Consider the following 13,072-nt stretch of genomic DNA (forward strand, 5'->3'; position numbering starts at 1 on the left):
GGGGGGTGATGCCATTAACTAGAAAAAAAATTTAACTCAAATAAAAAGAATGAATTGGGGATGGAAGAGAATGGAAAGCAGTGTGGCTTAGTGGATAGAGATCTGGCATCAGCATCAGGAAGACAGGGTTTATGTCCTATCTCTGACACATACTGGCAAATCACTTAACCTCTTTTCCATCCTCCAGATAATGTTCTAATTGTTGTGCAGGCTCTGATCTGCATTAAGAGAGGAATTTCCTCACTGATGAATCACAGGTATAGACTGCCGCCCATCAAATACACATGCCCTTTCTCTCTCTCTCTGTAACACACACACACACATTTTGTAAAAGTAAAAGATTAGGGAGATCCTGTGGGAAGAAAGCACCTTAATCATTAGAAACAAAAGCCTAACTTCATGGAATGATAGTTGCATGTAAACCTAGGTGAAGGGAAGGTCCCTCAAATAAGCCCTGATAAGTGTAGGGCCTTCCCTGACTTTCTCCTCCTGAATATACTTCTGTGTACTGGGATCACTTCCTTAAGGACCCATCTGTGATCATTGGGCTGCATGGAGAGTTGGGATGCATTTTCTAATTGGAAATGGAAAGTGGTCAGTACTTGTCCAGGAGAGCTCATTCAGTGTTGTGGCCAAGACTTGCCTAAGTGCAGAAAACAGGAGATTGTCATCTGACAAAATGCAGGAAAAAGACTGATTTGTAGTTTTTAAAAACAATGAGAGTCATTTAGAACAACAACAAAACTTCCACAATCATTTTTAGTAAAATAAAAACTAAATTCAAAAGTAATTACATAAAATGATCTAAAATGAGTTTTTTAAGAAGTGATAACTGTCATCCCATTTATCTACTTCAAGAACAATGAAAGTCCATCTTCCTCCCTCCCCACTTTATTATTTTAGAAGCCCCAAATTGGCATTTTTCTCTTTGCTTGAACAGCTCCCAGATGCTATTTATAGGGGGAGGGAAGCTAATTTATTTATCTTTGTATTGTTTTTTACTTGTTGATTTGAACAGTGCCAGTCTCCTTTAGTAAATTCATTTCCATGTATTCATGCCATACTTTAGCCTAAAACATCTTTTCAAAACAAAACTCCCATTTTCTTTCCAAACAAAAACAAAGCATGAGGACTGTGCCCAGTGGGGAAGGAGAACCTCTGGATAAAGACTTGGACTCCTAGGAATCAGTTTTGGGTGTGAGGGTAAAGACAAAAATGAATGGGATGTCCCAGAAATGAAGTTGACAGCAATTACTCCCTAAGAAATACTTAATTTTCTCATATAGCAGCTTCTTCCCTTGTCCATTCAAAAGTCCTTTCCTGCTTTGAGGAGACGAGGCTGTACATAAGTTTCGAACATGTGGAAGCTTTCCATTCTCTTCCATCCCCAATTCATTTTTATTTGAGTTAAATTTTTTTTTCTAGTTAATGGCATCACCCCCCCCCCCCTTTCCCTCACCCACCCACACACACAAAAGAGAAACCAAACCCTTGCATTCACTGGACATTCATAGGCAAGCAGAGCAAATTCCCACATTGGCCATGTCCAAAATTTTTGACTCAAATTGGGCGCTTTATTCCTACGCTCAGAGCCTTATAGTATAGTTCCCCATTGCCCACTGAGTAAAATTCAAGCTTCAGCCAGCATTTAAAGACCATACAGTTAAGTTGGGCATTAAGGGGTAGTTAGGAATTCAATTGCAGAAAGTTCATTCAAGGGTGTGAACAAAGGCAGAGGAAGCAAGAAAGCAGACTGAGCTCATGAGAATGCTAAGCAGGGCCAAGGCCATGGCAGTAGATGCCAATGGCAGTGTGGCCAACTTAACTGCTATGTTCTCTGAGCCTCAAGCCTCTCTTCTGTAAAATGAGGGGTCTGGATTAGATGATTTCCAAGTTCTTTTCCAGCCTTAACTTTTTATGAATTTTTTTTCACTCAACTGTTTTTCCTAGTTTATATTCTGATATAAATCTTAACAATTCTTTTAAGAAGTGCCAATTTATGGAAGATCAGTGAACTCTCCCTTGGGTCTATTGAGTCACTAAATTAGCCTTAGTCATAAGCTATTTAATATGATTAGAAAAATCTTACTAGTTTACTTTTTCATTCTTTTTTCAATGCAGCGAGAGTTGGGGGGTGAAATCGAGAAGGTGATTAGGGAGAGGGTAACCACCTGAAAAAGATAAAAAAGAAAAGAGAGAAAGAAAAGAGGATCATTGAAGTATTTTTTAAAATGCATAGAAATAGTGAATAGAGCACTGGCCCTGGAGTCTGGAGGACCTGAGTTCAAATGTGACCTCAGACACAACACAAAAACTAGCCGTGTGACATTGGGAAAGTCACTTAACCCCAATTGCCCTACCTTCCCCCCTCCAAAAAGCAAAAAAAAAAAAATGCATAGACATGAAGAGAGGGTAGGCCAGAAAGTATCACAGACAAGCAGGACAGCTTTTGAAAGTTACATGACGAATTCCTTATATATTTCAAAATAAAAGTAAGCCGTATAGAATAGATATTCACAGATTTATGTACAATCCTCTTTTTCTCTTCTACTGTGTTTATGAAAATGTCCAATTTATTTAGTATTTAAATTCAGGAAATAGAAAATCTCCCAGCTGCTCATAACCACAGACTTAGCTGGAAGGGACAAACTAAGATGTTGGATAATTTAGCCATATGAATTTTAAACAGATCACTTGAAATCCTCCAAACCTTGAAACTAAAGAAGTTTTATTGAGCAATTAGGATTTTTAATGTATTTTGTGCTTGACTAAGTAGAATTGAAGGTGCTGCTCTCTATTTTTCAGTGGGCTTAATTCAATGAATTATAGACATTATTCAGAGCTCATGGGACACACATACACATCTAGAGATAGTGTGGCATAATGGTTAGAATGCTGTACTTGGGACTAGGAAGAGGTCTGGGATCAAGTCCTAATTCTTTTCTTTTTTTGCTTTTTGGAGGGGCAATTGGGGTTAAGTGACTTGCCCAAGGTCACAAGGCTAGTTTTTTTGTATTGAGTGTCTGAGGCTGGATTTGAACTCAGGTCCTCCTGACGCCAGAGCCCGTGCTCTATTTACTGTTCCACCTAGCTGCCCCCAAGCCCCAGTTCTTAATTGTGTGACCGAGGTCACTGAGCCCTAGTTTCCCTATTTGTAAATTAGGGATAAAAATATCACAGACGTCACAGGGTTATTTCGAGGATCGAGGAAGAGAATACCCATGAAGCAATCTGCAAACTTTAAAGAGCCTATATAAAAACCTGTGATTGTCATCTGTTTGTTTATATACTGTGCATCCCCAAGTGAATGTAAGCTTGTGAGCAGAAGTGCTATTCATTTTCCCTTTGTGTCCATAGTGCTTAATATGGTGCTTTGCTCATTGCAGACACTTAAATACTTATTGGATTGAGCTCCTACAGGAGGAAACAAGACACTATCTTATTTATTGTTCTTATTAAGTTCTAGAGGTAGAATTCATTTATTGTTACTATTAAGTTATAGAGAGGTAGTAAGGCATAATAAAACTAACTGCACTAGGAAGTGAGAAAACCTGGGTTCTTGTCCAGTTTCTGGCATTAACTTGCCACATGTCCTTGGACAAGTCACGTAAACTCTGGACTCACTTGCACAAAGAGAAAGTTGGACTAGATCTGACTTCTTTTTAGCTCTAAAAGGCTTTGGTCTGTGACTTATATTTTTCTCTAAATAATTTACTGCCTTACTATAGCTATGGGAGATGTATTAGATCAACACTTTTCTTTCTTTAAAAGATTTCATCCAAGTTAGTATTTCTAGATCTTGGGAGGTCAGAGTTCCTTTTTTCACAGCAGGGTTGTTATTTAAAAAGCAAAACTGTACAAAACAAAACAAAGAAACACACCCAAGCTATTGCCTTTGCATATCTTCCAAGCCCAGGGGACCATCTTAGGGCCACTCCCTCACTGTTGACTGATTTTTGACCTTGTGACCACTTCTGTTTTGTATTTATCTCTTTTGTCTCATTTTTCTTTGTTAGCCTTTCCTTAGATTAAATGAAAGGAGGATTTCACTCCATTCATTTTCACTTTATTCAAGTAGAAAAATTCTATAATAGTTAGTAGGTGATATAAAGGACTTTTTAAAAAATTGTTTTCAGTTTCCTTCCATCCCTCTACCCTTCTTCCACCCATTGAGAAGTCGAACAATAACATACCTATTATAAGTCATGTGACTCATTTCCATGTTAGCCATGCTGAAAAAAATAGCAAGAAAAATAAAGTGAAGAAAAATATACTTCAGTCTCTATTCTATTTGCGTAGTAACTTTCAAAAGCTGTCCTGCTTGTCTGTGATACTTTCTGGCCTACCCTCTCTTTATGTCTATGCATTTTTTTTTTTTTTTTTGCTTTTTGGAGGGGGGAAGGTAGGGCAATTGGGATTAAGTGACTTGCCCAAGGTCACATGGCTAGTTTTTGTGTTAAGTATCTGAGGCCAGATTTGAACTCAGGTCCTCCTGACTCCAGGGCTGGTCATCTATTCACTATTTCTATATATTCACAGTCTCTATATCTGTTGGATAATATTTTTCATCATAGATCCTTTGGAATTGTCTTGATCAGAGTAGCTAAGTCTTTCACAGTTGATCATTGTTATGATATTAGTTTTACTGTATATAATAATCCGATTCTGCCCATTTCACTTTGCATCAGTTCATATAAGTCTTCCCAGTTTTTTCTGAAAGTATTCCCTTCATCATTTCTTACAGCATAAGAGTATTCCATCATAATCACATACAATTTAGTCATTCCTCAACTTATTGCCATTCTCTCAATTTCCAGTTCTTTTTCAACAGAAAAAGAGCTGCTATAAATATTTTTGTACATATAAGTCCTTATCCATTTTCTTTGATCTCTTTGGGATACAGACCTGGTAATGGTATTATTGCTGGGTCAAAAGGGGTACGTACAATTTTATGACCTTTTGGGCATAGTTGTGAATTGTTATCCAGAATGGTTAGACCAGGTCACAACTCCACCGATCATGCATTATTTTTCCACATCCCCTCCAGCATTTGTCATTTTTTTTGTCATGTTAGCCATTAGTTGTGAAGTAGCATCTCAAAGTTGTTTTAATTTGCATTTTTCTTTAATTACTAGTGATTTAGAGATCATTGTGATTTTTTCTTCTGAAAACTTCCTGTTCAAGAGGATTGATTTCAGGTGGCTAGGTAGTGCAGTGATAGAGCACTAGCCCTAGAGTGAGGAGGAACTGAGTTCAAATCTAGCCTCAGACACTTAACACGTACTAGCCATGTGACCTTGGGCAAGTCGCTTAACCTCAGTTGCCCTCCAAAAAAAAAAAGAGGATTGATTTTTCCCATCATCCTCAAAACCTTGGAGTAGGGTTGCAAAGTGAGGAAGTTTCAAAAACATTTAATTCATTTTTTTATCTTTAAGCTGAAAGAAGGTGGAAAAACCTATAATTGTCCAAGACTTTATTCTTACTTTTGTACTTGAGACTTAATGTTTACTAGGTATTGCTCCCAGAAGAATGTTACCAATACAGTGACACATAGATTCAATAATTAAATCAGGCAAACCTAACTTTAATACTTGTATTGAACAATAGTGAAAAGAATTAATCTTTTCAAAAAAATTGTTCACTACAACCCCAAAATGTATGCAGTTGAGAATTCGTTCCCTCTGGTGGTATTTTATTTGGTAGCCAAACTTCACCTTGCATGCCACTATGAACCATCTAAGCTATCAGATTATATTTGTGAGAAAGATGTTGAGTTCTGAGTGCAAGTCCTGCTTATAACTGAGTAGACACAGACATGTTAGGATAAATGGATTTATTAAGGGCTCTGGGGAACTGTAGCAACCCATTTAAAAAAAATCTAATTTTTGTTGTTCTGACTATAAAATTATTTTTGAAGTTTTTTCTATTTCAGAACTGCAGAGTTGGTCAACATTGGTCAACCACATGACAAATGGTAGAATGACCTCATTTATGACATCTCTGAAAAACAAGGGGAATTAAGCTTTGTTGCATCATGGATTCATTTGGCTCTCTGGTGGAACCTATGAATCCTTCTAAAAGCAATTTTTTTTTTGCTTTTTGGAGGGGGAAAGGCAGGGCAATTGGGGTCAAGTGACTTACCCAAGGTCACATAGCTAGTAACTAAGTGTCTGAGGTTGGATTTGAACTCAGGTCCTCCTGACTCTGGGGCAGGTGCTCTATTTATTGCACCACCTAGTCGCCCTCAGTAATATTTTTAAATGCATAAAATAAAATACATAAAATTTAAAAGGGCTTTTGTCCCCTTCTTGATCCCACTCCCACCTCTCACCCCATTGAACAAGCAGAACAAATTGAAACCCTCTACTACATATCAGCTCTTCAAATATTTGAAGACAGCTATCCTGTCTGTAGAGTCCTCTATTCTGCTGCTGTCCCAGCTGAATGTCCTCAGTTCCTTCAGCTGAACCTAATATGGCCTCATCTTGAGTCCTTTCATTGTTCTGGTCATTCAAGGGATGGCCCCTTTAATTAGAAAAAAGAAAAAAAATCAAGCTGGGAGAGGAAGACCCTCAGGGTTGCTGTTCCAAAGAGAAATATGACATGTACTCTAAGCCAGGAGGGTCCAAAATACAGTCATTAAGTGGAGTTTGGGCAGGGACCTATTGTGGTCCATTTTATGAGCTTCAGAGTGAACTGGGTTCAAGGTTTTGTGAAGAAAGGAAGAAAGCAAGCAAGCAAGATAGAAAGGAATCTAGCTAGTAAACATCAAGTTAAGTGGGCAGCTTCTGGCCATCAAGTTTTACCTTCCTTTGGAGAGGAGAAGGAGAGGAAGAGGACGAGGTGAATTACCCAACTAACTGAGTCCCCATTCAGGCCTTGACTCACTTCTTAAAGAGGCTTCTTCACTAAATGGGCAGTACCTCACTCTAAGTGGGCACTTGAAAAGGCCTTAGCCTAAAAGGGCCAGGGTCTCCCACTGCATCCTGCACCATCTCCAGTCATCCTGATGAATATCTGGCCACTGGACCCAGATTGCTCTGGAGGAGAAAGTGAGGCTGGTGACCTTGCACAGCCCTCCCTCTCCCAAATAAAAGTCAACTGCAAGTCATGTCATCATTTCCCTGATGCCACGATCCTCTTCGAAAACAAAGGATAAACACAACACCTCATTCAAGGCACTCTTTCTCTTTCAATGCAATTGGTGTAGTAGATAGAGCACCAAACCTGGAGTCAGGAGGACCAGAGTTCAAATACAGCCTCAGACACTAGCTGTGTGACCCTGGCCAACCCATTTAATCCTGTTTGCCTCAGTTGCCTCATCTGTAGAGTGATCTGAAGAAGGAAATGGCAAACCATTCCAGTATCTTTGTCAAGAAACCCCAAATGGGGTGATGAAGAGTTGGACACGACTGAAGAACGACAAGATCGCGTTAGCTATTTTAGGTTGTTGTGAGGATAAAATGAGGATATTTGTGAAGCATGTTGCAAACCTTAAAGTGCTATATAAATTGATATCATTATTATTATTTTAGCTAAGTAGATAATAATTTATATAGAAAAGATCTGTTACCTTCCTTGGATACAGCTGTAGAACAGTTTCCCTAACTTAACCAGGGTCGAAGCTACAAAGTTAGCCCATCAGACATATTTCCTACTGGATGACGCCTCTGGTTCAGGTATTTGCCGCCAAGTGATGACACTGGCAGGGCCTGAGTTTGTTGACTGTGCTCTGCTTTGTCTCCACAATGGTTGGATTTCTCATAGCAATAGAGAATAGACTGGATAGGATTGAGGCAGCCCTGTCTTTTTCACAAAAATGGAATGCTTTGTTAAAAAAACAATGTGCTTAACATGGTTCCTGGCACAGAACAGGTGTTTAATACTTGTTGACTTGTTGCTTCTTGTTCAGTCATTTTTCAGTTGTATCTGATTCTTTGTGACCCTTTCTTGGATTTTCTTGGCAGAGATACTGGAGTGGTTTGCTATTTCCTTCTCCAGCTTATTTTACAGATGAGGAAACCGAGGCAAACAGGGTTAAGTGACTTGCCCGGTGTCACACAGCTAGGAAGTGTCAGAGGCTGTATTTGAAATCACGAAGACTAATCTTCTTGTCTCCAGGCCCAGCACGCTATCCAAAGCGCCACCAGCTTCAACTTGTTACTTATTGATGTGCAATTTGCTGCAACATTTGTGAAAATACAAATATGAAGCTATAATATAATATCTTTCTCCATAACCTATAATCTGGAATTAGAGTCCAGAGGACCTTGCTTTCAATCTTGTCTCTAATGCTTAATAGCTGTGTGACTCTGGACAAGTCACTTAACCTATAACAGTCTCAGCTTTTCTGTTTATAAATTCTTATAATAATGACACTACCCTCCTAGGGTGGTTGTGAGGCTCTGATGAGATAATTAATATATGTAAACTGTTTTACAAACTTCAGAGATCTCTGTAAATGTCAGTATTGTTATCACTACTATTGTGTTTGACCATTCAGTTGTGGAACTGGGCTTGGAAGCATCTTGTTGGGTGTGTGGATGGGGGGAATTGGGGAGAGGGATAGTTTAGATTTAATCTCTAAAGTACTTTTTAACCCTAAATCTTATGATCCTTTGACTGTCAACCAGAAGAACTACTTGACTTCAATGTGCCCAGTAAAGTATGTTACAGTATTCTGATATTGCAATTAGACATTTTGAAGACCCTCTTATGTGCTTCCTTTTCTAATATTAAGTAATATTAAGTAATTATTTTATCATATTAAGTAATATGATGAATAATACATCATATTAAGTAATCTCTTAAATTTGTGTCCTCAAGATTTTCTTCTAAAGCTTCTTTTCTTCTCTCTCTAACAGCCTTTGGCACTCTCATTCACTCCCATAGCATCAACCATGTGCTGTCTACACATATGTGTTTTCTAGCCCTTTGCAAATGTGCATGAGAACAAGGACTGTCTTGCTTTTCATTTGTAATTCTGGGTGCTTAGCACAGCTTTGCACATAATCAGTACTTAGGGAATGCTTTCTCATTCGGTTATTCAACTATACCTTTATGAGGTATGACTCTTCAAATTGAGTCCAGGTGCTAGGTTAATACATTGTATTATGCAGGTTTCTACTGGGCACGTACCAGTTAAGTGATTCTGGTTAATTGTAGCATCATAAGATTTCAAGCTAAAAAGGGCCTTAGAGACCAAGTCCATTATCCCCTTGTCACCTCTACCTCCAGCCATGAAATGTGGCTCTCGTGTCAAATCACTGTTTCAAAACATGTGTGGATTATGGAAGGATATAAGCTCTTTGAAGGCAGGAGTAGTTTTATTGTTCGATTTTTTTTTTTGTTTTGGCTTGTTTTTTTAACTAGAAGTTAGCACAATGCCTTACACATAGTAGCTGCTCAATAAATGCTTCCTGAATTGAGTTGATTAACTAAACAGTTATACTGTGGTTAATCCAGAACCCAGACTAGGATCACAGGATTTTGAAGTGTCCTTTTTGTGATTAAGACTGAAACATTGTCAAGAAAAGTTTAAAAACTTTACCTCCCTGAGATTAATGGTAACCTTTTAAGCTCCTTCTTACTTCATAGACACGCCTGTTTTAGTACCCACAGATTTGCTTTTCACCATCCTCATTGTATCAGATTAGTAATAAAATGTAAACATCATCTGGCTTTAGTATTGTCATATAAGGAAGCTTCAGTTTAATTTTTCCAAGTTGGGCATTAGTTGGGAGAGGGCTGATGAACAGTAAATTACCCTTAAGAGCCAGCACGTATGTACATTGGTGTGGCAACCAGCCCAACCACATGTAGTGTGGAAAGATACCATGAAACTGGGGTTGGTTTCTTTTAGTCCTGTTTCTGAAAACAATAGTCAGTAAACATTCATTAAGCACTTACTATGTGCCAGGCACCGTGTTAAACACAGGGGATACAAAAAGAGGCAAAAATGGGGTCCCTGCCCTCAAGGAGATTACCTTTTAATGGAGGAAACTGTACAAGCAGCCATATGTTCAAGTCACTTATCTTCTTTTATTCTCAGAGCTTTCCCTTATCCAGAAAATGAGGTGTTTGGATCATCCGAGTAGGATTACCATATTTTAATTTGTTTTTAGTTATTTGTGTTCCTGTTCTATCTGTAGAGAAGGGAATATGTTTTATTCATCTCTGTATCCCTGTCTCACCCCTGAACCTAGCACAGGGGACAGAATACAAGTGAACTTGGATGGGGGAAAAAATCACTTTTTTATTTCAATAGAATCTATTGCCTTTGCAATCCTATGGATTTTATTTTACATGATTAAAAATAATATTCTGAGAAGGGGTCCATAGGGTTCACTAGACTGCCAAAGAGATCCATGATATAAAAAAGGTTAAGAACTTTTGTTTTTGATGAAACCACTTTACTGAAGTCCACATGGGATGTAAGCAGTAAACTTGGTATGGAAGTAACTAAACATCACTCTCTGTAGGAAAAGGTGATCTAGGAGAGAAAGTGTATGTGGTGGTTATGGTGGGGTGTTTAAATGTGGAAACATGGGTGACATATCATGCTACCTTTGTCACTGGGCAGACAACAACATTGTCTTTGAAGCAATTTTTTTCTTTATTTTTCTTTCAGGAGGAGTTTTATTTGAAGAAGTTTTAAAGAGACCGAAATCTTAGGAGATGTGCAAAGCTGATTGCCCAAGGAAATACTTTCTTAAATCTTTTGTACCATTTCTGCCCTGGGTGTGTGTCTAAGACTCTCAAATGGAACACCAGTGCTATACGAGATGCCAGGTTCTGTGTATCAGCTCAATAACTGGTTTTTGTCCCTTATGCCTTACGGAAAGTTAATTAGATTTTCGAGAAAGGCAAGATTTGGTAGTATTTTAACTTAATAGCCTCTTCCTTTGTCCTTGTGTACGTAACTCAAGTTTTCTCATTTCAGTAACGTGTATGTACAGTGGGAATATTAATGTACAGTTTTTGAGATTGTGCTTTTTTTCTCTGTGTGTGTCTCTGTTAACTCCACCCCATTTTTTCCTCTCTTATTTTTTGTCTTGGGGGGAAAGGGCATTGCGCAGCACCAGTTTCACTGTCTTAGAAGTGATAGTGATATCAGCATGCATCTCCCCCACGTTTCTCACAATCATGTTTCATCCCTAGATTACCAGTGACTTCCTTTTAGGAGTGACTTAAATTTGACAACCCTTTTTCAATGATTAAAAATTGACTTCATGCCCATTGAACAAAACATTATTGTTTTGACAACCCAAAGCCCAAACAAAACCCCATTGTAAGAGGAGGGATTGTAACTTCTTCCGTGCTTTTTTCATGGTGTAGGTAATGGTCATTAGGGGTTGATAAGCATTCATGTGATGCTGCTTATAAAGTCTTGCACGCATATTCACGGCAAGCAAAGGCAGACAGTCTGGGAGGAGCAGTGATGGAACGAGCCAGACAAAACCCGTCATTACTTTGGGTTTTGTTATTTAGGCTGAGTGTTTCCAGATCTCTGTTACTCTCCTTAAGATAATTTAAAAAGAAGAAACAAACCTACTATCAGCTTCCCAAAAGAACACCTCTGTGTCAATGGGCTTTTGAGTATTACTGTAAATATAACTTTTTTCCCCCTAAATCTAGCCATAAAGTTAAGATTTTACCAATCTTTCAGATGACTGATAGATTTAATTTTGCCTCATTTTTTTCTTCTTATTTCAAGGCAGTATGGTGCAATGGATAGAGAGTTGATCTTGGCCTCAGGAAGAACTGGTTCAAGTTTTACCTCTTATACATACTGGCTCTGTGATCAGAAGAGTCACTTTATCAGTGCTCCCAGTAACTCTCTTAAGGCTATAAATTGCAGAAAAGATATAGATCTACATTGATAGAGCGATTTTCCTCATTGGGAGTTCCCTATTTCTTTTTTTTTTTAGGGCAATTGGAGTTAAGTGGCTTGCCCAAGGTCACAAGGCTAGTTTTTGTGTTGAGTGTCTGAGGCTGGATTTGAACTCAGGTCCTCCTGACTCTAGGGCCAGTGCTCTATTCACTGTGCTACCTAGCCACCCCAGGAGTTCCCTATTTCAATGAAGTCTCAGGTCCAGTCCAAAAATTTGTCAATTTTCTAAAAAATCTGAAAGATGTCTGTATGTGGGTATATGTTAGATACATAATCTTAGTGGATTTGACTGTGGAAATAAACCTCCCAGAGTTCCAGAAAATTATGATATAGGATTTTTTTTGAGAGTGTAAATATTTTTTATTGGGCTGAGATTTGAAAGTCCTAGTTTTGTTAAGTTAAAAATCATCATTAATTATTAATGATTTAAAATATTACATTCCAGTATGGAGAAGAATCAAAATGTAAGGAATTTCAAAAGCTTTAATAATTTTATTCAGGTCAGAGAACTTTTTAGCAATACAGTGGGCAAGAAAATACACTGATATCTAAAACTGTATTTAAATGAAAAGCACATTTTTAAGGTATTTTCTAAAACAAGCAGTTTTGGTTTGGTTATCTTACAGTTATGCCAAAAGTTATGCATCCCATACATCAATCATGTAAACATTTTTGTTGGTTTCTTGTATCCAGTGATTATTCTTAAGTGTTTCCGAAGCAACAAATGTTTACAAGAACTTCTATTTCCCTTCCTCCTTTTGAGGGGGAGGAATTCCCAATGCAAGCTTGTAGAATGACACTAACTATTGTTATCTTGTGTAAAATTTGTAAAGGTAATTTTTCATCATTTTGTGTGTCAAATATATTTTTAACTGTATGGTTTGTACCTTAAGACTTTTGTACTACCAAAGCAGAGTTAAAAATAAAAAAGGATAATTAAACAGACTTTTTGGTTTGCTTTTCTGAATATTTTCATTTAAGATCCTCAAATGCCTCATGATGGCATGGAGATTCTCAAAGACTGTCAGGGCAACACAGGCTCTGGCTGGTGCTGCCATACTGGAAAGGGCCTAGTGATGGCTTGTGTTTGTCATTTCTGGGCCAGCCTGGCCAATTTGGAGAGGCTCATCATCAGAAAATTTGATTCCGGGACAACCTCTGCCCTAGACAGACCTGCAG

General features: G+C 38.1%; 1 protein-coding gene across 1 annotated transcript in view; it reads left to right on the forward strand.

Annotated features, from left to right (window-relative positions):
- The window catches only part of RELL1 (RELT like 1), a 73,893-nt gene extending 61,055 nt beyond the window's left edge, over positions 1-12,838 (forward strand). Inside the window, exon 7 of the mRNA XM_069068641.1 lies at positions 10,631-12,838. The gene's annotated coding sequence lies outside the window, so the exon portion shown is untranslated. The remainder of the gene's footprint in view (positions 1-10,630) is intronic.
- The last annotated feature ends 234 nt before the right edge of the window (positions 12,839-13,072 follow it).

The sequence above is a fragment of the Petaurus breviceps genome, unplaced genomic scaffold (genome assembly GCF_028583685.1).
Source record: "Petaurus breviceps papuanus isolate PSGF00001 unplaced genomic scaffold, PetGlider_PUasm1.0 140, whole genome shotgun sequence".
NCBI lineage: Eukaryota > Metazoa > Chordata > Mammalia > Diprotodontia > Petauridae > Petaurus > Petaurus breviceps.